The 25,387-nt window shown below is 49.3% G+C and overlaps 2 protein-coding genes across 3 annotated transcripts in view; one reads left to right on the top strand and one right to left on the bottom strand.

The window, feature by feature from the left end:
• LOC121590905 (autophagy-related protein 16-1) overlaps positions 1 to 25,387 on the top strand; it is a 258,486-nt gene that overhangs the window by 63,954 nt on the left and 169,145 nt on the right. The window lies entirely within an intron of this gene.
• LOC121590904 overlaps positions 1 to 25,387 on the bottom strand; it is a 92,480-nt gene that overhangs the window by 62,204 nt on the left and 4,889 nt on the right. The window contains exon 2 of the mRNA XM_041911069.1: positions 3,003 to 3,052. The gene's annotated coding sequence lies outside the window, so the exon portion shown is untranslated. The remainder of the gene's footprint in view (positions 1 to 3,002; positions 3,053 to 25,387) is intronic.

The raw sequence follows: 25,387 nt of genomic DNA, 5'->3' as shown, positions 1-25,387 counted from the left end.
CACGCAGACCCAACTGTGTGCGCCTCTGGGGCTGCCTGTGTGGTCAGCCTGCGATCGAGCCGCTTACCAGCCAGCCGGCGCAAATCATTGTTCCGCAGTTTGGGGAGGGTTTGGACGGCGTTTTGTGACGGCAGAGAGCGCAAATTAGCTTCAAGCACGCCACGCCGATGACGGGCTGCCGATTGCAGGGGCCTGCGATTCACACGATTTTCCTCGTAGGTGGTGGTGATGGTGGTAGGGAGAAAGAATGGTAAGGGCTTTGGGCCGAGTGTACGGTACCGAAAAATGCATTAGGAGCACTCAGCATTACCATTATCACATTGTTACCGTTATTCCGGGCGAGCTGGATGGAAGATGACCAGCGCGACAAGTCTAAATGGCCGGCAGCGACGAAAACCCAACACGACGCAAAGGGAGAGCGAGTCTGACTGTGTGTTTATGGGTGTTGGTAGAGCAAGTGCATCGAGATTCACGAAAAAAAGGGTGTTTTTAATGGTCGACTGGTTTTTGTTTGTTTTTTGTTTTTCGCTCCTTGAAATATTTTCCCTCTGCGCCCTCGCGGCACCAAGATCGGTCAAGAGACGAGTGAAGAAGGAATGGAAGAGAAGAAGGAAAAAAACCAACTTTCAAGGGGGGAGCTTAAAACACCTGAACCTGCGGCCTGCTCTTGCACAACGTGTAATGTTTGCCCCCAGTTTTTTTTTGTGGCTTATTACACAACCAATTTTTGTGGTTATCTCTTGTGAGCTCGCGCCAGATCTGTCTGAGACGGTTTTTGCTGCTGGTGAAGGTGAAGGTTTGCTGTCTCTCTCTCTTTCCCTGTTTGTTTTACATTCCCCCATTCGTGCTGGCCGCATCCCACCGGCCCTGACCTTGCACTTCACCCTAGAAAGAAAGAGAGAAACGGAGAGAGAGAGGGATCCAGCACCTAGCAGCAGGACCAGCAAACGTGCAACTTCAAGGGTTGCTGTTGTGCGGTTACAAAACCGAAGCTTCGATTTCCATCGTGATGAATTTGTGGAATGGGTGGGTGAATGTTGAAAAAATAAAATTGGAATGAAAAGTTTTCTGGCGGGTGGGGGCGATGGGAAGTGAAAGAAAATAAATAAACCGTTGCTTGGTAATTTTTCCACCTCGCGCCTATCGGCGATCGTTGGAATCGTTGGGTGTTTGGTACACGATCACAATAAACCCGAACTGCTGCTCATATGTCTGAGTGTCTGTGTGTGTGTTTGTACATAAAAAAAGGCAGAGAGGAGTTTTGTTTGGTGTTATTTTATATTTGCTTTTATCTTCTATCTGCACTTACTTCGTGGCAATTTAGGCAAACACTTTTTCGGTACTGTACGTACTTGTTTGTTACTTCCGGTGCAGGATGCAAGCATCGTATGAGTGCATTTTTACGCTTCCAGTACTTTGCGTGGAGCTTTGCGATGAACCGCACTGACCTCACCCGTAGCTAATGTAAGTAGGGAGAGTGAATTACCCGGTTCGTTCAACGCACCTTCCAACGTACCCAAGCACATACACCGGGACCGGATGTACAGGATGAATGTGAAGGTCATAAAACAAAACACACACACACGAACAACCTCGGTACATACGCTCTTTGTCTCGGCAGCAGCAGCAGGTTCCACCAGCCCCGGCTATGCGCACATATTTCACGTAATCTTGACGTGATGACGTGCCGGACGTGTGTGGTACCGACGACCGCACACTGTGCAGGAAGGCGCTTTTAATTGCTGAAAATATATCCAATGATTTTAATGACCCATTCGCTGTCGGGTGGATGGGAAAACAATCTTGATAAATCGCTGCCGGGGTATCGGGCAAACCAGCCACTGTCGCACGCATGCGTTCTTTCACATGCAGACGTCGATCAGGGGTCCCGCTTCCCATGGACAAGTGCATCTTATGCGCGACGGGATCAACCTCTTCATCACGAGCTAACGGTGCCTTTCGGACCGTGCGCCTGTGTCTGTTTGTTGCAGTGAAATTGAGCCGATTAGACGTTAAACTTGCCCACCGCTCACACTGGGTGCTTTTTTCATACGTACTTTGGTGCTATGCGTTCGAAAGACTTGCACGAAACGACAGACAACGAACCCGCCGTTTTGGTTGTTTTGCATGGTTTTGTGTACGGGATTTAAAATTCATTCAGGTAACTATTCACTTGAGGTTCAGTTTTTGGTGTAGAAAGAAGTATGAAAAAACCTCCGCAATGTCGCCGTGATTAACGTACAAATCCGTACGAGCACAAGCTGATTAAAACTGTACGCTACAGCCCTCAACAGCAAGAGCAGCGCGCATCGCTTCCTTTCCTCATCAAACTGTGCACACTCGCGCACGAAACGTAGAAGATGATCCCACCAGGGGTGGGAATAGGCAGATTCCTTAATTCTCGATCCCGTTGCCAGAACATTTGAATGAAGCGCTTGCTTGCCAAATTTATGCCACTTTCTCAATCATGATTAAGTGTACCACGCCATTCCGCAGCGTTACGTTGAATGAATTGCCATCCCTCCCGATCCCATCCCATCCGATTCGCTTCGCTCGAGGTAAGCGAAGACCTACTTTTCTGTGGCTCTACCGTAGCAGCAGCACTACCAGAACATGCTGAAACAGCTACTGCGGTTGCTGCCCAGGAATGGATTGAGGCAAAATGACTTCAATCGTGGCGCTGTGAGTAAATAAGCTCAAATTACAGCGATTTCGGGATGCCTTAGCCCCCGCCCCTTGCAGCTTCCTGTGCTTCCGAGGGCATAATGTGCTCGCTTGCCATCCCGGTGGCGCCACACTTGTATGCCATCCGGCGCAAAACTTTGCTCTTGCTGTTCGACAAACGGTGTGTGCGGTGGTGCAGAACGGAACGAAAGATTGAAAAGCTCAAGGCAAAGAAGAGCCAATCGTTGATTGTGTGTGCGTGTGTGTGTGTGTGTGTGGCACATTTCGTACGATGGAAATGATGTCCCAGAAGGTTGTGGTGGATTTGCATAACTTACCTATTATTTTCTATCGATTGCGCGCGCTACGGCTTTCGTTGTAGGTGGCGCTGTAACGAAAAGAGGTGTCAAAGTCCGTATTAGAATAATCAAATTTATAGAGCGATTGGCGGTGCCACAAATGGTTATTTATTTGATTAGAATTATCGCGAGGCTTTGCGGGGCCATTCCTTTAACCTTGATCTTTTATTCTGAAGGCCTGACGGCTTATTGTGCAATATAAAGAGCGTCGTGTAGTCCATTCATCCACAATACTCATATGTTGTATCTGTTTCTATTTCTCTTTTTAGGTATGTTCTATGCGCATTTGGAGATCATTTCACATAAGAACGAGTGACAAAACATCTTGCTGAGGAATCGACTATCTAAAACGATCATTAGTGTACCATCTCTGATGAATGTGCTGGTGTCTATTGCGGTGTAGTACTGGGTCTTTTGAACGAGCATGCACTTTAGCACTCGCTCTCCGATAAACCGATTCGTTTTTTTTCGTGCCGCTTGACAGCAATCGTGCACAAAGTTCATCCATCAAACGCACACAAACACACACACCGAAACGTCGATGCATTTGTGATCCATCATAAAGCATGTCAATGGCAACACGGTGAGAAAGGGAATCGTCGTCCGCTGCATGGTTGTACAGCACCCGCGGACTTGATCGACGCAAGCTAACGGCGCCCTGTAGCAAGAGCGTTCAGCTTTCAGCTATTCGGCTAAACGAATTCGCTTTTCTCCAAATGATGGATGGCCGATGATGGGTTCGTGTATAGTGGGTGCCACCAGCTACCTCCCCTCCCCAACCGGGCTGGGGCAATGGATGGGAGGAATGTTCTTTCGATCGATCCGTTGGCACCCTGCTCGGGGTTGAGGCTATTTTTAGACTGCACGACACTATGACCCACAAAACACTAAAAAAGCCTGCTGCTTCACCGAAACCTCCAGGAAAAGTGTAGCCCCCCCAAAAAAAAAAAGGAAACTTGAAGCTCTACAAACTGTTGTGTTTGGAAGTGGGCACCAAACGGTTGTGTGGGCATTGTGGGTCGTCGCGGCGCTTGCGGCGTTCCGGAAAGCAACAATGCCTTTGGTCAAAAGAGGCATAATTACATAATTAGATGAAATGTTTTCACCGCCACGGTTTTCACGGATCACTTTTCCCTCTTTTGGTGAACGATTTGGAGTTTGCCTGCCCCACCTCCAACGTGTTCGATGTGTGTGCATTTTAAGCCGAGTCGAGATTGGGTGATATTGTAATGATGATTAGCATCGCGCCACTACTTCAGGCGAGGCACGTTTCATCAATCACAGGTGGTAGGAAGGTTGCACGAACCGCACGACTAACCAGGTGTGGATGTGCTGGTGTTGCATGCGATGGGAAGAACGCTGTGAGCCCCGAGCCTTAGCGTCTGTCCCTCGCCCTTAACGATTATTAGAAGAAAATGAAGGGAGAGGTCATCATTAGTATGGAAAGTTTGACACCGCGCGAGTGATAAAGTGTCTTTTCTGTGTCTTTTTGTTTGTTTCGTGTACCAAACACGCTGAAGTGCAGCGTGTGATTGGAAGCATTTGTTCGGGTCTCGAAGCTCTCCGTCCAAGAATGCACACGCTGTGCGTGATTAGTATGCTGAGGCGGCGCGAACACGGTGGCACTGAATTTTGGTATGTGTGGTGCACCCCGGAGATGAAGCAAAAAGGGCAGCACGAAACACGAACCCTTTGCGCTGTGTGTGTGTGTACAAGCACACGTTGATCGTTAATCACTCTTACCAGCCAGCCCGTGTGTGTGTGTGTGTGTGTGTGTGTGTGTGTGTGTGTGTGTGTGTGTGTGTGTGTGTGTGTACAGTGTAACGGGAAATTGTCTTTTAATATGACAAAAATGTTGCTATGTACTGTTTTACAAGTGGCCTCCTTAAAAGTGCTCTCGTGCAGGAGACGCGCCGGATCGTTTGCCTCCCCCCTTTCAGTGCCCAGCATCCCGTTTTGGGCTCGATCTAATTGCCCGGCTTTTTATTTCGCTAGCTGATCGCAACGGAGGCACGGGTGCACGTGCAGCGCCGAGAATGGAGGCGACCATTCGAACGAGCGACTGATGAATGTGGCCCGCTGCTGTGGCAAGCATTTGAATATCGCTGGCAGTGGGACGGCTCGCAGGAAAGGAAAAGTGGAGCCTGTGGAAACGTTAAGGGCTGACGAGGCCATGCCGCGGCGACGATGTGAAGAGCAGCGTTTTACATCGTCAACAGGTGCCGTTAGAATGGGCCGTTGTCGCTTTTTTCGCCACACAAGCCACCCTGGGCACAATCTTAGTACTTCTTAATCTTGGTACTTTTAAGCAAAGAGCTAACGAAGACGTGTAACTAAAGTATGAGTGTGTTTCTTGTTTCTGTGTACTTAATCAAAACAACCAAAAAACGATTTTAAATGGAAGAAAGAGAGCTGAGTAAGTGCACGCTGTGATGGAGCTTCTGCTTCAAATTGTTCGTCTGCTGCACTGCCGGCACTCGCTGTTGGCACGTGGTAAAATCGATAATGTCATAATTACAGCTCGATTTGATGATCGGTACAAGCTGCTGCTCCAAATTACGCACCATCAACAAAAAAAAAAGAAGAAGCTTGCCTTAAAGCCAGGCCAAAAACAACAAAAAGGCGTTGAAAGTTTGCCCTAGCCTAGCCCCCGATAAGCTGGAAAGAAATTTAATAATCGAAATGAAGAAAGGTTTTGTACGGCTTTTTTTTAGGTTTGTAGATTACGATGCATCGTGCCATCTCTGCCCGGGCGCCGGGTGTAGAAAGTCTTTGTGCGAGTTGTATTTCCGATGCAAGGTGCTAATAGGAGCAAGATTTCACGTTGATGTTTTTATTGCATCTCAACCGAACGCATGATTACATGGCTTTTTGTGCGTGCCTTTGTCCAAGAGAACCAGTCCCCCTTAAGCAATGTAGCTCGCCGTAGTAGAAAATGTAGGTAGCTGACGCAACCAGCCTCAGCCACGGTTGCGGAAATTGGGCTACGGTATCGGGGTGTAAAACAGAACCAATCGGTTACGCATTCTCTGCGGTGCGATGGGAACCGCTTGCTGCTTTGCTTCGAACCGAACCGAACATAATAATAATTGTACGCCACTTTCGCGACGGACCCAGGAGAGACAAGACGATGGACCGCTCGATCCAATAACACACCGTGTAATCTGTGCGATGTCGGTCGGGGTTTTGGAGCTTTTTATAGAGTGTCCGGATCTGATGGGTAGGAGCGGACCGAAACACACATTCCGTTAACTCGTCCGGCGCGTCGCAGAACGGTAGTAAAAATTGGAAACGGGTGCTACTGGTTCGTAGTCAGTTTTTGGTGAAGAAATGTCGGTTGAAAAGAATGCGCTTAAGCTGCCCAATGCCGCCGCCAAGGGGGACATTTGTTCGTGATCACTCGGTAATTCGGTGGCTCACGTTTTGTTGTGTTCGGGCGGGTTGTTTTTTTTTTCTTGTTCTTTTATTCCTTCTGTATTGCTCCAGTTGCCCTCAACACAGCCAGCCAGCTTGAAGGGTAATGGACACCAAATTATCACATTCCGGGTGTGTGAGCGCGCGCGCTTGCGTTCTTATTTTCGGGCAGGAAGTGTCATTTCGAGTGAGTCATTGATTGATACCGTTGTTTTCTTTCTCTTGTTAGGGCATTACGATTAACCGTGCCATTGTGGCTTGTGCTCGGCATGTTGAAAACGCTTAAAAATGTAACCAAACAAGTAGAGTGGTGGGAAGGGAAACGATTCAACCGAAGGGGAGCTGTCCCGAAATGAGCCTGTTTGCGTCTCTGTCTTGTGGACGTGGTTTTAGCAGCGCATTGCTCCAGTTTCATGTTACATCGGCGCCTCGGCTTCATTTTCCACCCCATTCGTGCCGCCCAATTACTGTGGTAATACAGTAATTTTCTCACATAAATTAAACGTCAAGAATAACCAGCGTGCAGAATGATTTAGCAGGTAGTGGTGGCAGTTTTTGGGGCGTCGTTGGAATGGGCAGTGTGTGATCGTGATCTCGGGCGATCAAGAAGCATAATAGGCGCTGGTTGGGAGCGTACCCATAAGCTGTAATTGATAACCATTTTCCTTCCTAATTGCACGTAATATGTGTCCTCGCTCGTGTACGTGCACACGCAGCTAACAAAAATGCGTAGCACACACAGAGACACACGGAGAAAAGAAAGCAGCCAGCATGGTTGGAAGGATGGCCGAAATGAAGAACCTAAATTTTTACGCTACATGAAAGACGAGTGCACTCCCTCGGCTCCCCTCGAAACGTCGGGCAGACGGAAAGCAGCAGCATTATTTCAGTACGTGTGAGATCCCGTTTCGTTTGGCCACGCTGCGGCCACGGTTTGCTAGTGCGTTTCGGTGAGAAAGTGGTTGTATTCTTTTTATTCCACTCACTGTCGCACGTTCCGACATTCGGACCTTGGGGCGTACATTCTGATGCGAAGCGGCCAATCGGCACGGAGAAAGAGGGTGTCCCAAATTCTGCTTTCCAGTGCGGGGCCACTGTCACCAATGCAACATTTTCACACTGTTTTCTTGTGTCGCGCGCTAAAAACTAGATCATGTCCGAAGCGTCCCATAGAGTTGTACAGCACTAGGGCGGAAAACAATTGGTACGCAAAAAAAAAACAAAACAATGAACTCATCGCACCTTTCAACAACAATAAAACGGATTGTAAACTGGCGAGTACCATTCGCTACAGCTGTGAGGCATTTTCTTCCCGAAAAAAATGAGAACAATTCGTCCGCAGAAAAGCAAGTACGTGCTGTGCCCGCGCAGTTTATTCGCAAAATAAAAATGGGGGGGAAATGGTCTCATTCTCTGCCGTCCATCGGTCGGAAGTGTAGCAATTTCACCGTGCAAAATTAGCATAGCAATGTGCATTGCGGTTCCCATGTAACCGTTTTTTTTTCGGAGAATCGGAGGAAGTGTCCAAAATTAAGCAATCGGACAAGCGTTTTAGCCTAGTTTTAGCACCTTTCGTTACATGCCATCGCAAACGAGACCGCAAAAAGCCGATCAAGAGTGGGACGAAAGCGACGAACAAAACTCACCGCTAGATTCCAATCAAACCCAACCCAACCCGGTTTCAGAGGGCCATCTTGTTTGAAACACATTCTGACCGAATTATTTCGATGCGTTTCGAAATCGCCAGCTGTAGATTCCGCCGTTCCGCACTTCCGGTGGCCGTGGCTTCGGGTAGGAAGTTATGAAACCTGCTTACCGGCTCGGCGCGATGCAACCATTGATCGATTCATTCCATTCCCGGTGGGTAAGATGATTTAAATCGATTACGTTAGCGTCGATTTAATGCGCCGAGGTATTACTGCTTAGATTTAAGAGGGTTGCTTTTTTTAGGAGCGAACATTAACCTCCCGTTAAGATGGCTGCGTTTAAGCTCGGAACGCGAACTCCCCGCCGGTACGAGAGCTTGCGCCCTGTTGGGGAGTGTGCTGTGTCGCTGTGACTTGCCCCCCCTCTGTTCCATTCCAGAGTGAACCAGTGATGAATGACGAACACGAGGCGGAAAGAATGCTTCTCCAGCAGACAACTGGCTACAACTTTCCCCCAATTGAAAGATATCTCCAATCCGGCTTGGATTCACGAAACAAAACAATGTGTTTTTCTTGTGGATTTGTCCGAAAAAACCAAAAATGTCTCCCTTCTCCCTGATGATATTCAACCGTTTCCCACCGTGCCCCGAATGTTGCGTCGGTGGCCGCATGGGCGAGGGCTATAACTGTTCTTTTTATGGTCGCTGTAACCAGTGATTATCTTTGCCGCAGTTTTCGGGAGGAGAAACGTGTGGCTGCGTGGATCTGCGTCTGCAACCCTCCATTCCCAACCTATGCGCAATCGCGTTCTTCAACGCTCGCTCTTGAATGAGGCTAATGCTGTGTGGCGGAGGACATCGATCGCGCGTTGTTTAGTTATCATTGGCGACCGTTTGGTGCGCTCTCGGCGGTGCTCCTCACGTGCCAATGGGACATATTTTTAGCCCACGTCAACGCGACGATCGGTGCTAAATCCTAGGGCGCTCATCTGCCGCGCTGACAACGCTGCCCCGGCTCTTATGATCGATATGCAAAGTGCGGGCCGCGTTCCTGCCTGCCTGGTGAGCGAAGTGAAGTGCCTGTGGAGCGATAAACACAGGCGACGAATGGGGCTCGTTGACTCGTTTCCGTGCCAGAGCGAGCACGTTCGCGAGCTCTATTTATAGCTCCCACACAGACCGAAGATGGCCAACGACGCTTTGCAGTGCATTTAATTGCCATTACACATCCCACCCACCCTGCACTCTGTCGGTCGATCGTGTCCTTATCGCTCGGGGGGGGGGGGGGGGGGGGGGGGGCGAGAAGAGGCTATGGCGTGGCCTCTGACGAAACGAAACCCGGTACCGCGGTACGATCGATCGGAGTCCACACACTGGGACATTATTTACACACATGCTGCTGCGTTGCCTTATCATCATGGGACGACGGGGATGACAGCACGCGACACGCGCGCAATCGCTCGGCTGAGTCCATCATCTTGGCCAACGCTTCCGTTTATCTGGTTGCGTGCGTCTGGCCGGGCAAAGCGCAGCGCAGCGAAGAGGGTTTTTGCTGGCCGTTCATTAATTTATGCCCTGCCGCGTGATTCGAGCCGGTGGATAACTAGGGGCCGCTCAAGGTTGCTCCTTGCATGCTGGTGGCTGCATCACCGGGATGCGTTGCTTTTTTCTTTGCCCAAATGAACGGGATGCAATTACATCCCACGTTCTGTGTTGCCCGCCGTGTTGGGTAGGGTTTTCCTTTTATTTCATCATAAAAATTACAATAATTCTGCTGCAGCGAGCAGCTTATTACCCAGAGCCACAGGTTCTTCAATTAGCGTGTGTTTTTTTTGTGTGTGCTTTAAATAAGTTATTAATAAACATAAGTAGGTATGGTATTGGTACCGCAACATGTTAATGTTAATTACGTCGCTGTTACGCTGTTACATTGCCACACACACACACACAACAATCACCGTGATCTCTGTGCCGGGGGGAAATGATGTATTACCGATAGTAACAAACAATCGTGAACATTGTTGTCCATCTTATCCGTCGTCATGTTAAACATAAATTTAGTTCTTGTTCATTGACCCATTTCGCTCCCCTTTTTCTTCAGGACAAATGGAATGTAATTTTCAACTGACCATAGCGTCCCATTTCTTTTTGTTCCCCTTTCTCCCGCGGCCGACCGTAATCGCGCGCGCCGGCGGAAAGTAGAATGTTCTCATCGTTATGATGAATCAACAAAAATAATTATGCAACGAGCGTTTCATTCAGCGACCGCGGCAGGGTGGCCGAGCACCTTCCTGCGGCTTGGGAAATTTGTGGAAGAGTGAGAAGAGGTCCGAAATGGGAACTAGGGCTGCTGAACAATGATTCCCCGTTCCCTCTAACAATGTTCGGCCGGCTGTGCTGTGGCTGGGAGAGTTCTCCGGTGTGGACAAATTGTTGTCCGACCGAGTGATGGCAATCAATAATAATGACCATGAGAGACCGGTAAAGAATCATCCCGCCCGCCCGGTGACGCATGCAAACTGTGCTGCGTCTGCGTGACCTGGTAAAAAATCTCTCCCCGCATCTGCCAAACCCATATTCCCTTTAGGAGGGGAGCTTTTAGCACAAATTATTTGCAAGATAAATGTGTGTGTGTCTGTACGTCGTTCGCTCGCGAAACCAAGCACAAGTTTCTTGCGCCGTGCGCCACACTAACTGGACACTTGCCCGTCGTTTAGCAAACAATGGGCGCTGTTGCGGCGCTGGACCATGTTGCCAGGGCTCATCCGAGGGACAGGAACGTCTCTACGGGAGAGTGTCTGTTACTTTACAAACCTATTCAAACCCTCCCTCGCTAACGCCTGTCGTGGAGAAGATCATGCCCTCGGTGCAATGCTAGACGGTCGTCGTTTTGGTCACTTGCAGCTCGCAGCTGGCCATTGTTTGGTGCTGAACGGGCGGAGCGGTGGTGTAGGTTAACTGTAGTTTCCTCGCGGCCCCTCGCCGCGACACGATCGGTGCACGAGCACATCATCAGCATGATCATCATCATCGTCGTCTGCATCGCGAGCGAATGCAGCGCTGCGCCGCACAATGCAGGCCGGAGAAATTGTTCCAATAAAGCATGTGAATAAGGTCTATTAATAATGTTTACAGTCGCATTATATGGGTGTATAAAATTATGACGGTTAGACGATAAGAAATTATGATGTAGGTTTACCGCAGTTCGCTTTCCCCCGCGCAGCTAGTTGCAGAGCTGCTGGGGAGAAGCATGGAGCTGTACCAGAAAGGTGCTCACATACTTCTGCACCGAGAGTGTGTTGTTTCCTGTTGCTTTTTTTACTTTACTTTACTTTACTGCTCAGAACGGAAGAGTTGGCGAGAGAGATAGCGCCGGGCGAGTGGGAGAGTGAAAGACAGCTGGTGCAAGTGCGCGTGCAGTTAGGCAGGCTAGTTGAGGGGTTGATTTAGCTCGTATAATGCGCTGCCTCTTTCGTTCCGCAACAAAAAAAGCATACACTAGCAACTTGCTGGCCTATATTCGCCATTGCCGGATATTCTGGTTTTCGCCCCCATCTATCGCTATCGCTGTAGGTCGGCCCCTTGCTGGGCCATTCCCGCATTCCCGCGCTCGCTGTACAGGCACCAACACACACGGTGTACGGTGTGCTCGCCGCCTCCGTGGTTGGAATCCGGGCGTGGTGGTGGTGGTGGGAAGGGATGGAAAAAGCGATGTACATTTGGAACAGGTTCTTGAACGACGCTTAAAAACAAGTTGGCTTTTTTTTTCAGTGCACTTTCTCTGGAGATGCTGCGCGTGCTAAGCGTGACCTCGAGTCGAGGTACACCGCAAGGTCCAGAATTGAGTTGAGCGGATAATTCTGCTCGCGAACAATTGGCGCGCCAGACCCACAGGGGCCTTTGATTAGTCTGCCTGCTCGAACATAGCTCAACGCAAAAGCCAAAGTCATGCCCGGCGACACTAATTACTTCATTTTTCAGCGCCCATGCAAGCAAAGCGATCTCATCGCACCCCACCCGGTAGCAGCAGCCAAGATGTCATTTCCCTTCGTGGTGCGTGAGACTGCTGCTCACTGCCATGCAGACAGGTCCACTTGTTTGCGTGTGTCCCCGAGAAGAGGACGCCGCCGCCGCCGCCGCTCATCAGCAAAAGAATGGAAAGGGAATCCGACCGATACAAGGCGGTCTCTCGCCCTCGGGGAGAAAGTATTGCTGGCGGTGCGACTGCACACGGCGATCGTTCCTGCGTCGCTGCGTGACTGGAATTGGAACCCGTTTAGAATACTGTGTCGACGGCAGGGAGCGCGACCATTTCCACGTTTGGTCGTGTCTTGCATTGGCTTGGTTGGTTGTTGTTGATGATGATGATGATGATGATGATGTGCGTGTGATGTGTTTATAAAGCTAAATTGCGCCGGGTTTGCGTCGATGCGGGAAGCCGCGACACACAAAACACAACCGGTAAGGTACGTCAGCAGCAGCGGCATACGTCGCGGGCCTTTCCTCTGGATGTAGGTGAGTGTGTCGCACGCGGCGCATGGCGCATTATCAACCAACGGGAACCCGCTGTTCAAGCGAACTTCCTGTCTGTCCTGTGGCAAGTGTTGATGACAATCGTGCTTAAGCTTGCACGGGATGTGTTGGTCGGCAAGGAAAAGAAGTATCTTTCCTTTCTTAAACGATACACTTTAGCTTCTCAATATTTGCGCTGTGTTTGTTTAAAAGCTTGTAACACACAGGGAAAAGTGAGACATTTTTTGCGCCCAAATTCCGCATCCGCGCATTTACGCCATCGTAGTAGCAGCAGCCGGCTGGCTCTAACTCTAACGGCATTATGCAATTATGTTGCTTGCTTCTTTGCGCCGCACCGCCGCACTTTCCCGGGCTACAAAAACCTGTCGAACGGCGCGGCTTCTCGGCCTGTTGTCAAATCGCAAACCGATCGCAGAAGCAGAACGATATCGAACGGTGCTGCGTTCGAGCGGCAAGCACTCGCTCGGACACCAGCGCATCGATCTCGTTAGTGCATCGTTATTGGGTGGTGAAAAGGGGTACGCTTTACCGTGGTGGAAAAAATCAGCTTGCAGTGAAAGTCGCAGCACAGCTCGTTTGCGCACCGGCGTAGTAATGGATTTATTATTCACGCCAGGGGGAGGGCATAGGGGCAGGCGCATACACTTTTATAGCCCTTTTGTGTGTGTGGTTGTTGACGGGATGGGTTTGTTTTTTCCGGTTCTATTCAGGATTGGCCTGATTTTCTTTCCCAAGCGTTCCCGCTATCGCACGGTCGATGTGTGGTGATACCGATTCAACTGGCGAAGAATGCGCTTCGCAAGCATTGGGGGAACACCCAAGGAGGGGAATTGAAGCCAATGGTGGGAATGTGGTGCGTATCATGGTGCAATCGGGTTGATCGGCTTTAATGAATGGATGGTTAATTAAAGCGGTTGTTTTGTACAATTACCATTGCTTTGCTGTTGTAGTGTGGTGTTAGTAGCACCGTTTGGTTCCCTCAAAGCAGGTGTTCTTGTGTTGAACAGTTGAATAGTTCCGGAGCATCATCAGAATGATGTTTGATTGAGTTTAAATCATCTTAAGTCACCTTAACATATTCTAACATTCATATTGAGAGATTGGTCAAAAAAGAACTGTCAGAACAACAATGTTTGGAAATAAGAAATAAGTTTAATGTTAGTAGGTTTTAAAAACTACTAATTCTTAACCATTATTTCATATTTAATGCATGAGTAGACACATAGCATTGCACAGGGGATGAATTATCTATGCCTACCAAGTAAATCTTCAAAATTCCTCATAATTCCTACATTCTACCCTTTCACCTTCTTCATTCCGTGGCTAGAACTGAAGATTTAACATAAATGAAACGTTAATGCGACTACTAGCCGAAGGTATGCTGCAACAACATGCTCTAATGATTCATGCAATGCACCCGAGCTCCTGTCTTGTCAATAATTCATGTCCCTGGCGCTGGCGCTTCCTTCCATCCAAATTTGGGCAGAGAGGAGCGAGCTAGATTACAGTTAACCGACGTCGTCGCGCTCGCTCCGCTTAGCTTGACTTGTTTCGCTCACGCTCCAGAATAATTCATTGATTCTTCCAGTGGGTGAATCACTTACTAGCAAACACAGCCTGCGGAATGTGTTTGACATGCAACCGGCACCGGCCGTGTGTACGTGATCTGTGTCTACCAGGTGTGGGTTTGTGTATCTTCTTCTGTCAAATCCTACCCTGTTGCAAGAGGGAGGGGAAAAAAAGCCACTCACCCCTAGGAGGTAAACTAGAACGCACATGCGGCGCCACAGCGGTATTGTGTTTCCACCGTGCTCGATTTACACTGAAACGCGGCAGAGCGCCCGTACACAGCTGCGAAACCGTTTGGCGCGAATTGTGCGTCAGCCCGAAACTGTTACAGTGGTTGTCCCCCCCCCCCCCACAACATTTACCCTTCGGCTGCTAGAGGAGGAAGCAGCTGCAGCAAGGGATGTTCGTGCATACAAACCACGCCAACCACTTGCTACTACCAGTCGTTCCTTTTACGGTCGTGATTATCATCGCTTCCCTGCTGGAGGGGCGAGAGCGGACCCAGCTGGGGACGTCTATTTAGCTTTAAATTATGTAAATATCGTAGACAAACTTCCTCGCGGGCAAACGGGACAGCAGCGGCAGCAGCTGGATTGCATTAGCCAAGGTGCTGCGGCACGTCTGTCCGCGCAAGCGCGACAGTTTCTGCAGGCGTCCCCAGGCGCGCCCGGCCCCCAGCGGGTGGATGCGTGCGCATCTTCCGGCCTGCCGAGGGGTGGGTTGGGCGTATGGTTAACAGTGCTGGAGTGCACACACACACACACACACTGCATAGTAGCCTATCCGGGGCAGGTTCTTCTCGTGCGCAGATCCCGGACTGCGCCTAACTGCACTTTTCCAACACCGCTCACGCGGGTGTGATGGGTGTGTGCAAAGATTGTTTTCCCTTTTTTGCATGTGTGTCGCTCGTGTGACTATGCAAAATGGGGAAAAAGGCTACCAACTGCTATTGGGGCCATTGGGTGAATACTTTTCGCAGAGGACTCACGTGTAAGGGGTGATGCGTACGAGCTTGATAAGGGGTTTTCCCTCGCGTTTTGACTCTAGTATCTTCAGAATGTTTCCAACGGCGGTGTGTTCGATTCGAAGAGCATTAACATACCTGTAAAGATAGAAAACGAAACGGAAACGATTAGAACGGAGCCGAGCAAAAGAAAGCAACATACAATGGGGCTGTTCTTTTGGTTTAAACATTGAAAGTTTCGAAATTATTTACGTTCTCGTATGAAGCAACATGAGCTTAGCGCGAGCTGATGCAGCCTCCAACCTACAATCAGCGCCCGCTAGCCTACCGATTTCAATCAAAGCTCTCTGAACCAGTTTTCGCATTTCCCCCCTCTTCGCTTCTTCCCGCTGCCTGCAGCCCGGTGGGCGAACAGGTTCTTTTCCACCGGTTGGCCGCATCTGCGGCAGGCTATTATCAATCGAGCACCCTTTCCTTGGGGCTCGCTCGCAACCAAGGGAATGCTCGGCGCGTTAGATACGAAACAGGAACGCGCACCTGTGTACACCGGCGGGAAGCAGACGGGGAAGAGGGGTTGGGAAAACAGGTTGGAATGGCTAAATCCCGCTCGTTGTTCTCAATTATCGGTATCGAGTTTTCCGGTTTGTGTGTGCTTTTCCCTCCGCATGCATACTTTACCACAGCCACCACCACGACAGTGCTTGGTACTCATAAAAAGATGAAGGGACACACGCATGTGTGGTTAGAAGCCTGGGACACTGGAGCCATCGTTTGAGGCTGACGTGGATTGCTGTTGGAAGAGGAGAGGCCGGTTTGGGGCGCCGTCAATGATTTACATTGTCTTTATTTGGCTTCGCTACAAATTGCTCCCTGTATGGATGCTTGGGAGAGGTTTAATACTGTTTTGCAAAATTTCCTCCAATGTACGAATGTTTCCTTTCCCGAGTAGCTTCTTAGTGCTAAGTTACTGTTTAAATAATAAATGCAAATACGCAACAGCCAGTGCTCTCCAGCGGTGAGCACGTTTGGATGTAAAACAACGCGTGGCGGTGGCCGAAGACGGATTGCTTCCTGACCTGGTTCGACTGAAGCGGAGGAAAAACCAGAAGAAGACGCGGTTCTTTTACTCTCGTCATTACCGCGACAGACAACCCGGGCTTGGGTAACACGTAGGGTAACGATGCATGATGGCAGGATGCTTTCCACGCACACACACAGTGTACCAAACAACTTCACACACGGCCGATCATTCTTCGCGTCACAGAATGCACAGGCCACTGCAGCACCCAGGTTCTGCAGTGCTTTGTGTGCATTCTGCTTCTAATTGACCGGATGTGCCACCCATCGGGGGCTGTATTGCTGGGTGATGATACATCTTGTTTTTTTTTTTATACGTTATTTATAGCCCACAATCCACTCCCGGTGTCAGTGAACTGCTTGTCGTGTTTCATTCGCTGAGATGCAGCAGTGCCGAAAGTGTTCGACCCTCCGTGCGCGCAAGCCAGAGTGTAGCGCGATGGTGTGCGGAAGGCACAATGACACATTAGCGGGGAAGTGAGAAGATTTTCAAATAAAAACACTTTAACTGAATGACACACGGACACGCGGGAAAAGCCGTGCACTGGCAATGGTGTACTGTATGTAAAGTGGGGAATACTTTTTTTGGAGTTTCTCTTTTTTACTTTTGAAATGAAAAACATTACCCATTTTTCTCACCGGAATTTCGAATCGGTGTATGGAATCGAGGGGAAAACTGATGAACCCCCTCGTTGTTTTTCTTTTTGTTTTGCAGCTGTTGGCTGCGTGCTCTATCGTGACTTGTGCGTGCCGAATTCTGGTTTCATCTATGTCCATTCATCTTCATCATCTCTCCTCTCCACGAATTTACCACCCTTAAAAGGGGCAATCAGATGCATTGGATTATTTTCACACGACCATTCACATGAATGGAGACGCCGCTAAACGAGAGTTTGTCCACACTTTCTCGCCTTTTGCGTTTGCCAAAATGTTGTGCACAGTTTTCCGCCCATGTGCTTTAGGGAAAATGAGCGGGGGAAGTTGCTAATTTTCCTTCATCATGCGGGTAAGTGGCGCAACGAAAGCGATCCACGAAGAGGCAGATCGCTTTAAATACCGTGCGCGCGGTGTTCCCGTCCGTCATACCCTTCCGTCCCGAGCGTGGCTTAATTTTGATGAAAAGTGAAACTCATAACTGGGCGGGGGCAGCGGAGGAATGGAACCCTTTACCCTTTCGCCCCGCTCGGAACGCTTCCCTTGCGAGTGATTTTAATGATGATTTTTAACGCATCTCGCATATATCGCGCCCAACGCCCCGATTCGCGGTGGGAAGCAGTGTTTCACTTTCGATCACCCGGAAAAGCAAAGCCCTCACGCGTAAGCGCTTTTCAGGTTACGCTTCCTGCAATTGAATTCCGTTGGCGTGGGGGATTTTGTTTTAATTACTATGTATTGGAAAGCAACCACCGTTTCACCAAACGATCGTTCCCAGTTTCGTGGTCTGTTATTTTTTTTCCAGGGGGAGATTTTCCAATGGGAACCAATGGGAACGCGGGCTAGTTAAGGCTTGTTAATCAATCAACCCAACGTCAACGTGTCGGTGGGCAGAATTTCATGTGCAAATAGTAGAATTATTTAACCGCTGTTTATTCTCTTGGGAAGTAAACGGAGAGCTGAAAATGGGTAGTCTGCGGGAGCATCTGCTGCTTTGCAAAGGCTGAGCGGCTGAACGGGGCTGACAAATTGCTAACCTACCAATCAAGCGCTTCATGAATAATTTATTACCCACCTCTATCAACGGCGGTTCGGGCTGTGTAAATGCAAAAAAAAAAAAAACGAAACGACAGCCTCCCGTAGGGGGATGATCGCGCTGGGCTTTTGCAACAGCGCGTCAACGCGATCCATTTATCTCTAAGTACTGCAGTCAAAGCCCTACAGTGCAGACGTGTCGCTTTCAGCAATACACACAGTGGCAACACACACACACACAGCAGTCAACTGTGTTGATTTGAATGTCACTGGGAGGGAAACGTCTGGCTGGCAGGTCCTGCCTAACAATAAGAGCATAAATAAGAGAGCCCACACACGCAGCCAACAGCGAAGCGCCTTCGCTTCAACACTCCGTTGCCGGCTCTGATGTTCTGATGCTGAGCAAGCAGAGAGAGAGAGAAAAAAAAATCATCCCCCAGCTGACTAGATTGTGTCCGCTTGATCTGTGCCGTTCTCGATTGCAAATCAAAGCCGTTCTATGTGAGCCTCCCCAAGGTTGGTGAGAAATTAAAAGGTGATCCATTTCGCAACAAGCTTCATCACCCATTTGCCTGCTGGGAGCCGCTCGTCCCGTTTCCCACTTCCTTGGCAAGTGATGCTGATCAGTCGTCGTCCGACTGCAGCGTTTCGCTTGCCTATCAGGTGTGTAGCGTCGCAGATACCGACTCCGACTTGCCATTGATGCCATTGAAGCCGTAGCAATGTTGTCAGGCTCGAATGTGTCGGGGTGGTTTTGTGGCTTTGAGCCGATGTACCGACTGGATGGATGCATTATTTATCGTAACCTTAATGTGCACCTTTTGCAGCAAAAATGGTACCCGCACAATGGTGCAATTCTTCCGGTGGTACAAAGAGCGTTGTATGCGGCTGCTCCCAGGCGGGACAGTGCTCGTCAAACGGTGCTCCGCTCGTTTAGGTGATGATTTATTTCTACGACAGAAACGTTTCGTCGTTTGGCTCCGGTTTTTAGAGTGTTGACTTCGCGGTTAGCGAGAATTGATGCAGATCAAATTTCCAGTTACGGTCGAAAATAAAAAGGATTAAGTGTACGATAAGATCACACACACACACAGAGAACGAGATGATGACAGGGTGAAATTAGCATAAATATTTTTGCCTTCTCTCTAATTTTATGACTCACTCCCGCTGGGGGAAGTCACGCAAAATCAAACAACAATGAATAAAAAAAGCAGCAGTAAATGGGGAGGAAGGTAAGCAGCTGCTTGTTTTTTGATGAAGCGGGTTGAACAAAATTTAGGTCCCAAGGGTGTGATGGAAAATTGGGGAGGATCGCCACTAATCGGTGGTCTGACTTCACCCGCCCGTCATCGAAAATGCGGGATGACAAAACATATGCAAAACAAACCGCCGCAACCTCCTTGGGTTATAACATTCGTGCTTGAGCGTGTGTGTTTGTGTGCCATTGGTCCGGGATCGTTTGTGCGTGTGTGCAAAATATCCCGTTATATAATCTTTTCTCAACCCCATCCTATCCTCCTAGCCGGGAAAAGGACCGCAGCAGCAACCTGTAACGCTGTTTGCCCCGTCTGCTGGTTAAGCTTATGTGACCGACATAAATCAATATTTGCTGTGTTTTCTTTGCATATTTTTTGTGGCTGTTGTTTGACCGTTGTTGTTCCACTCTTTCTGTTCTCGGGACACAAACGCGTCATTTTTACAGCCTGCTTTTTTTTTTGCTACAGCTGGCCAGTTGTGGAGATTAAGTGCATACATTAGCCGCGCGTCACGCGTAAATCATCGTGTTCCGATAATTCACGAGCCTGCTTTTAGTTAGCTCAGCCCGCTGCGCAAGAAAAAGGTACCGGGGTGGATGATGTGTTAGCAATTTGTCACTGTGCTAAAGTGCGGCGAAGAACGGGTAAACTGACACCGAGAGAGTGGCTCATACGATCGCGGGTTCGTCGCCTGGGATGAATCGACTTTTGACATTGACGCCAGCCGATAATAAACACCACCCAAAAACCCTCATCGAGCTGGTTTCGTGGATATCGTCTCATCGGCATGGCGTCATTGCTATCATCGTTAGTTGTTTGCTTACGGAGGAGTAGATGAGTGAAAACAAAAGGCTGACCCCTTTTTTGCTGCTTCTGCGCACTCTGCTCGGGGGGTTCGTGTCTTGTGCATCGGTATGGCCAAAAATGTCAACGCTGCGCATCATCGTTCCGCAGTGCCTCGAGTGTTCCTATTTCGGTCATCAAAAGCTGACGATGAGTGGTCGTCTCGCCAAGAACGCGCCGATTACCATCAGAATGCCCCGAGTTGGCCTTTTTCTGCAGTAGTGTTCGGTGGAAAGTTGGCGTCATCAGCTTAAACCGTGCGGCAGAACTCTCCACTTCGGTCATTGGCCGCTTATGGAGGACACTTGTTGGAAGTGTTGAGTTAAAACAGTTGGGTGAGACACAAAAAAAACTGTGTCCCAAGAATGAGTCATATGAAATTCTTGTTTTTTTTCTTTTGTACACCCAATATGTAATGCTGTTTGCCAAATCCAGAATCTCACTCGCTTTGCAAACGAGCCGAAACGGATATGCCTGCCTGCTTTTGTTCCAGGTTGTTCCAGTGCGAGCGGACTCTGTTTTTGTGTCATTGGGTAGGTGGACGTGTGTGTGTGTGTGTGTGAGTGTACCCAATTTCGCGCTTGACCTTAATTTTGATCGAATGTTTGTCTGGTTTGATCACCCGGTTCTTGGCGATCACCCCCCACCACCACCACCACCACGACGGGCTGAGTCACGGTCACGCAGAACACGCGGTTTTGCGAGCAAAAGTGAAACAAGTTTCACCGGTTCTGTGTGTATCGCTCGAGGAGGGTCCCTCGCATATGTGGGGGTAGGTAACCCGTGCGCACTCCGTTGGGGATTAGTTTTGAATCGTGTTTTTCTAAGCTTTCATCGGTTCAGCAAGAGAGTGGCCAAAGGGAAAAGGAAGGTCGAAGTTTTGAGCGAACCTCGAAAGGAGGATGATGTTCTGTGCGCTTTCGCTTTATCCCGTTTCATCCCGCTTGGAAGAGCGTGTGTGTGTGTGTGGTATAGCGCCGCTCGTTCTGCGATGCAAACAGAGCAGACAAATAGCTTAACAACGGCACACAACCCGCATACCCAGGGACAGGAAAACTGGGCTACGATTTATTTTCCACGTGGGGCGTGTTTGTTGGTGCGCCGTTCGCACATGAGGGAAAAAACAATTAACGAGCGACTGTCGGCTTGAACGCTCACGAAAAGCGCTCATCCCGTTCCCGTGTAGGGACCGCCGTTTTCCTCCCAGAACAACACCACGCCAGACCTAGTTTTCAGGTATGCAAATTTTGTTAGAACCAGCAGACCGCTTACAGGCCGTCCCCGTTTCGCTGCTGGCGGAACAGTGCAAGCCACCATTTGCACGGTGGTGCTTTTGGGAGGTGGTGTATTTTTTCTTTATTTGTCGTGTCTTCACCTTCACCACCAAACAGTTCAGCAAACGCCGCACGATAATGTGCAGCATCGGTTTGGTGTCGTGTGGTGTGCAAAAAACAAAAAAAGCTAACGCGACTTGCACGCCGATCGCTTCTGTTTGCCAAAGCATCCAGCAGAACGTATGCTCGAGGTAGATGTGTCGGTAGGGTTGTATGCGAGGAGAAAGTGTATGATCCTTCCTCGCAAACGCAAATAGGCCAACGACGCTTCTCGCTTGCGCACACGTTTGCTGCTGGGTTTCGCTGGTGTGTCGATTTGTTTTTATTATAATCGGCTTTTCCCCGATAAAGTTCGCACGCAGCAGCAATCGTGGCGAGGTAGGAAGCAAATGAAACGGAATGAAAATGCTGTTTGCGTGCGCAAGCGGGTGTGTTATTGTTCGGAGACGTCGCGACGATCACGTTTGCCACCGGGATGCTGGGCTCGGGAATAAGCCCGGTGAGAAATTATTCCGGCATCCCATCCTCCAAGCTACACACCAACACTCACACACCCCCCTTGTAGCCCGAAAAACTGGTTGGAAAACTGGTCGGCAATCGGTGAACGGTGCTGAATATGAAGACCGCTTCGTTCAGCTCGGTAGGAGGAATTTTCTTTCCCTTTGCGCGCGAAGGTGAAAGAATCCTGATCGGGAGCGGGAAGGGTGACCCTGCCCGTTAGGCGAGACGTCACGGGGAAGAAAAAGACACTTTCCCCATTTCCGTTCCGATCGCAGCGGGCTTTGATGCAGCTCCCGGAGGGGGGGATGGAAGACGGCTTTCAAACGGTTGTTTTCTCTTCTATTCCCTTTCCGTTACCGATGCTGCTGTTGAGAACATATTTCAACGCGACAACAGTGGTGGACTTTCCTCCGGGAGGCGAAGCCGATTGATGTACGAACGCGGGAAACGCGCATTAGGATGGTAACAAAAAAAAAGAGTGGTGAAAAATCGAAGGAATGCTTGCACAGTGTGCAGTCAGCCGGCGGGTAGGAAGCGACGAACCCCGCTCCCGGCTGTAACTGATGGAAACGGCGCGAGACTTTGCGCTTGTGTGGTTGTATGCGCATGACCGGGAGGCTTGTGGAAAGCAAAATGCAGCCCCCCCCCCCACACACACACACGCCTGCTGAAGGTCTTTTTTTCCCTTGTGCACATGACGAAAGGTGTCTTACTTGCGCCTACTCCTGCTTTGGTGCGGCCAGCTCTCCGTGCGAGAATGTGGGTCATGTGCAGGCAACTGAGCTACTGCTGGAAGGTACACCGGTAGCTCCCGCTAACCGAGCTCACTCAGAATAGAGACATTTACACAAACGATATATGTGGCACGGGGCGCCCCAAATGGCGTACCGTAGTAGGGAAATGCGTTCGATTTTACAACCTCGATCGCAAAGCGAACCATTGCTGTCGAACGCCCTGGCAACGCCTTAGTGTAGGGGGTAACGCGCCAAAAAGGTGGCAAAAGGTTGATCGTATCTAATCACAAATTATGAACCACAAACCGTGGGGCTGCTCCAGCGCGGAGGAGTTATTGCGTGCGCATTGCGATATCCTTTGGCGCTCGTTGGTTGGTTTGCGCACACAGTGCGATTCGCTTTTGCACGCATCAATGGAAAGGTTTATAGCAACTTCGGGCTGTACTTCCGTGCATGCCATAATTCAAAGCTTAATCATGTTGTTTGTGTGCACGCGTTTCGTTGAGAATAGAACTTTGACCTAAATTGTGTTGGCCCGTGGTAACAAACGCAAACGGAGGAAGGAAATAGCATTTTCACCCTTGTTACATGTAGCTTGCTAGCTTCCTTACATTTGGACTGTGATTATTATGCTTTCCTTTGGGAAGAAAAACAACGTAACTGCACTTGATGTAAGTTCCCTGTACTACCTCTGCAGACGCTCAAAAATTACTTAATTGACCGTGGGAGGCGGAGGCTGTGTTGTTCTATTTGCTCGTTCTTTGCGATGCCCTATGCCTTTCACCCCCTTTGCCTAGTGGTTTACCCCATACCGGACACAGTGATAGAACGTACTGTGCTTCCTGTGCCAATCGTTTACCCCCCTGCGCAAACCATGTACGTGTGTTTTAGTTTATCTTAATTTTGTGGAATAAAAACACCAGCCACAGTTTCCGCCCTTGGCCACATTAGAAACTCTCTTTTGGAAAAGCATTTTATGAAGAAAATACAGGAAAGAAAAAAAAACGCTGTACCTAATCGTGCATGTTGTGTGTGTGTCTGTGATTTCTTGATGTGTTTTTGTGCCCAACATCTCCGGTGCAGAAGAAAGATCCCGTAAATGAGGATTCCTTTCCGGTAGTAGTAGGTCTCGGCCATCGGTCCCAGCCGCCCAGAACGGAACGGAACGCTGCCCAGCCACGTTCTGGCATCGGCGAACCATCCATCCGGGGTGAAAAGCGTCGAGCTCAGCCGACCGGGACTGGTGCTGCCAACACCATCACCACCATCACTACCACCAGTTCGACGGCAAAACGGTGCATTTCGCTTCGGGGCCTTTTTTCCCTCGGATTACCGTTTAGAAACGCTGCGTGAAGTTGAGATTGTAATCACCTAATTAAGAAGTTTTTCCTCAATTTCGTTCAGCCCTGCGCTTGGTGGTGGTGTAAATAGACAGCAACACGGACAACGGTGAGGTATGAGGTTTTTCATTTTCCGTTGAATAGCGTGGATCTCTTGCTATCTCCCTTAGAAGCTCATCTCAGCAGCGAGTTCTGAAGCAGTGAGCTGTGGATTAGGTTTTTTTTTGTTACACGTAAAGAACGTTTATAGTATTTCTTCAACGAATCACACGCAAAGAAAACATTGAATTCAACTTTTGAATGTTTTGTAACAATCAAAGTATCTCATCTAGGTATCAAACACACTTTTAGTGGATCTACTTTACGGGACGTTTTGCAATAGGTTTTAGTAAGAACCTACCACAATACTTTGACGCGAAAGCGTTGTCGTGCTCTTGTTTGTAGGTATTTTTGGCAATAAATTATGAAGCAAAAACTGTAAGTTCAATATTTAAAAAAACACAGTTTCTCATTGCTTCCACTGGCGAATGCTTCTCAAAAGGGTGGAACGTCTTGTGTGTAATATTTGCATCCCACTATATCGAGCGGTTCTGTTCTGCTGCCAGTGTGCTGCTGCTTCGTTAACCCCCGGGTTGTGCGTTTCTGGCACACAACAACACTCCCTCCCCGTGCCCGGCTGCAAACGTGTGAATGCAGCCGCCGTAACTGTAACACTGCGGAAAGGATAATTGCCGCCCCGGGCTGTACACAACCGAAGCGCGCGCGCGCCCGCCTTCCCTACAGCTTGTGCGCACACTCGATGCGTTCCATATTCATTGCTGCTGATTCATGCAGAATGCAAATCATCCGTGAATTATAATTCATTTTCCAGCAGCTTCCGAACGCATGCGCACACATATTCTGCTCTGCGGGCAGGAGAGACGGTGGGGAACAGAGCAGTGGATCGTTAGGTGGAATTTTAAATTTAAAATCAATGCTTTCGCGCACCTCGCGCCTAGTGCCTGGGTGATTGGAGAAATTGATTCTACACAGCCATTCATTAATCCTTTTCCGGGTGGCAGTGTGTGGTCGAGGTCCAATTTGTACCTTCTTGTCGCGGCATAATTCTACAAGAGCAAACCTGCAACGGTGGTGTTGTTTTTCCTCGCTGTTAGTTAACTGGTTCGAGGAATCACGTAGAATGGCAGCGGTGCTGCTGCTACTGCTGCATTTCAATGCGATCGTGTTAGATAATTATTTAACTGTTTATCACCAGCGGTGTACGCGCGGACGATCGGTGAGAATCGCCGATCCATAGCTCCGCGTGCGTGATCTACATTTTCGAGACGCAGGCGCGCTCGCGCATCGGTCAGCTTCCGAAACGGTATCGACTATTATTGGCCGTGTTTGCAGCCCGCTCCTGGTGGACGCTACTGCACTGCGGGGATGGGGGGATTATGGGCTCATTCCAAACGCTCCATTCCTT

Source organism: Anopheles merus, chromosome 2R (genome assembly GCF_017562075.2).
Source record: "Anopheles merus strain MAF chromosome 2R, AmerM5.1, whole genome shotgun sequence".
Lineage (NCBI taxonomy): Eukaryota > Metazoa > Arthropoda > Insecta > Diptera > Culicidae > Anopheles > Anopheles merus.
This window is presented reverse-complemented; position numbering and strand designations above follow the sequence as displayed.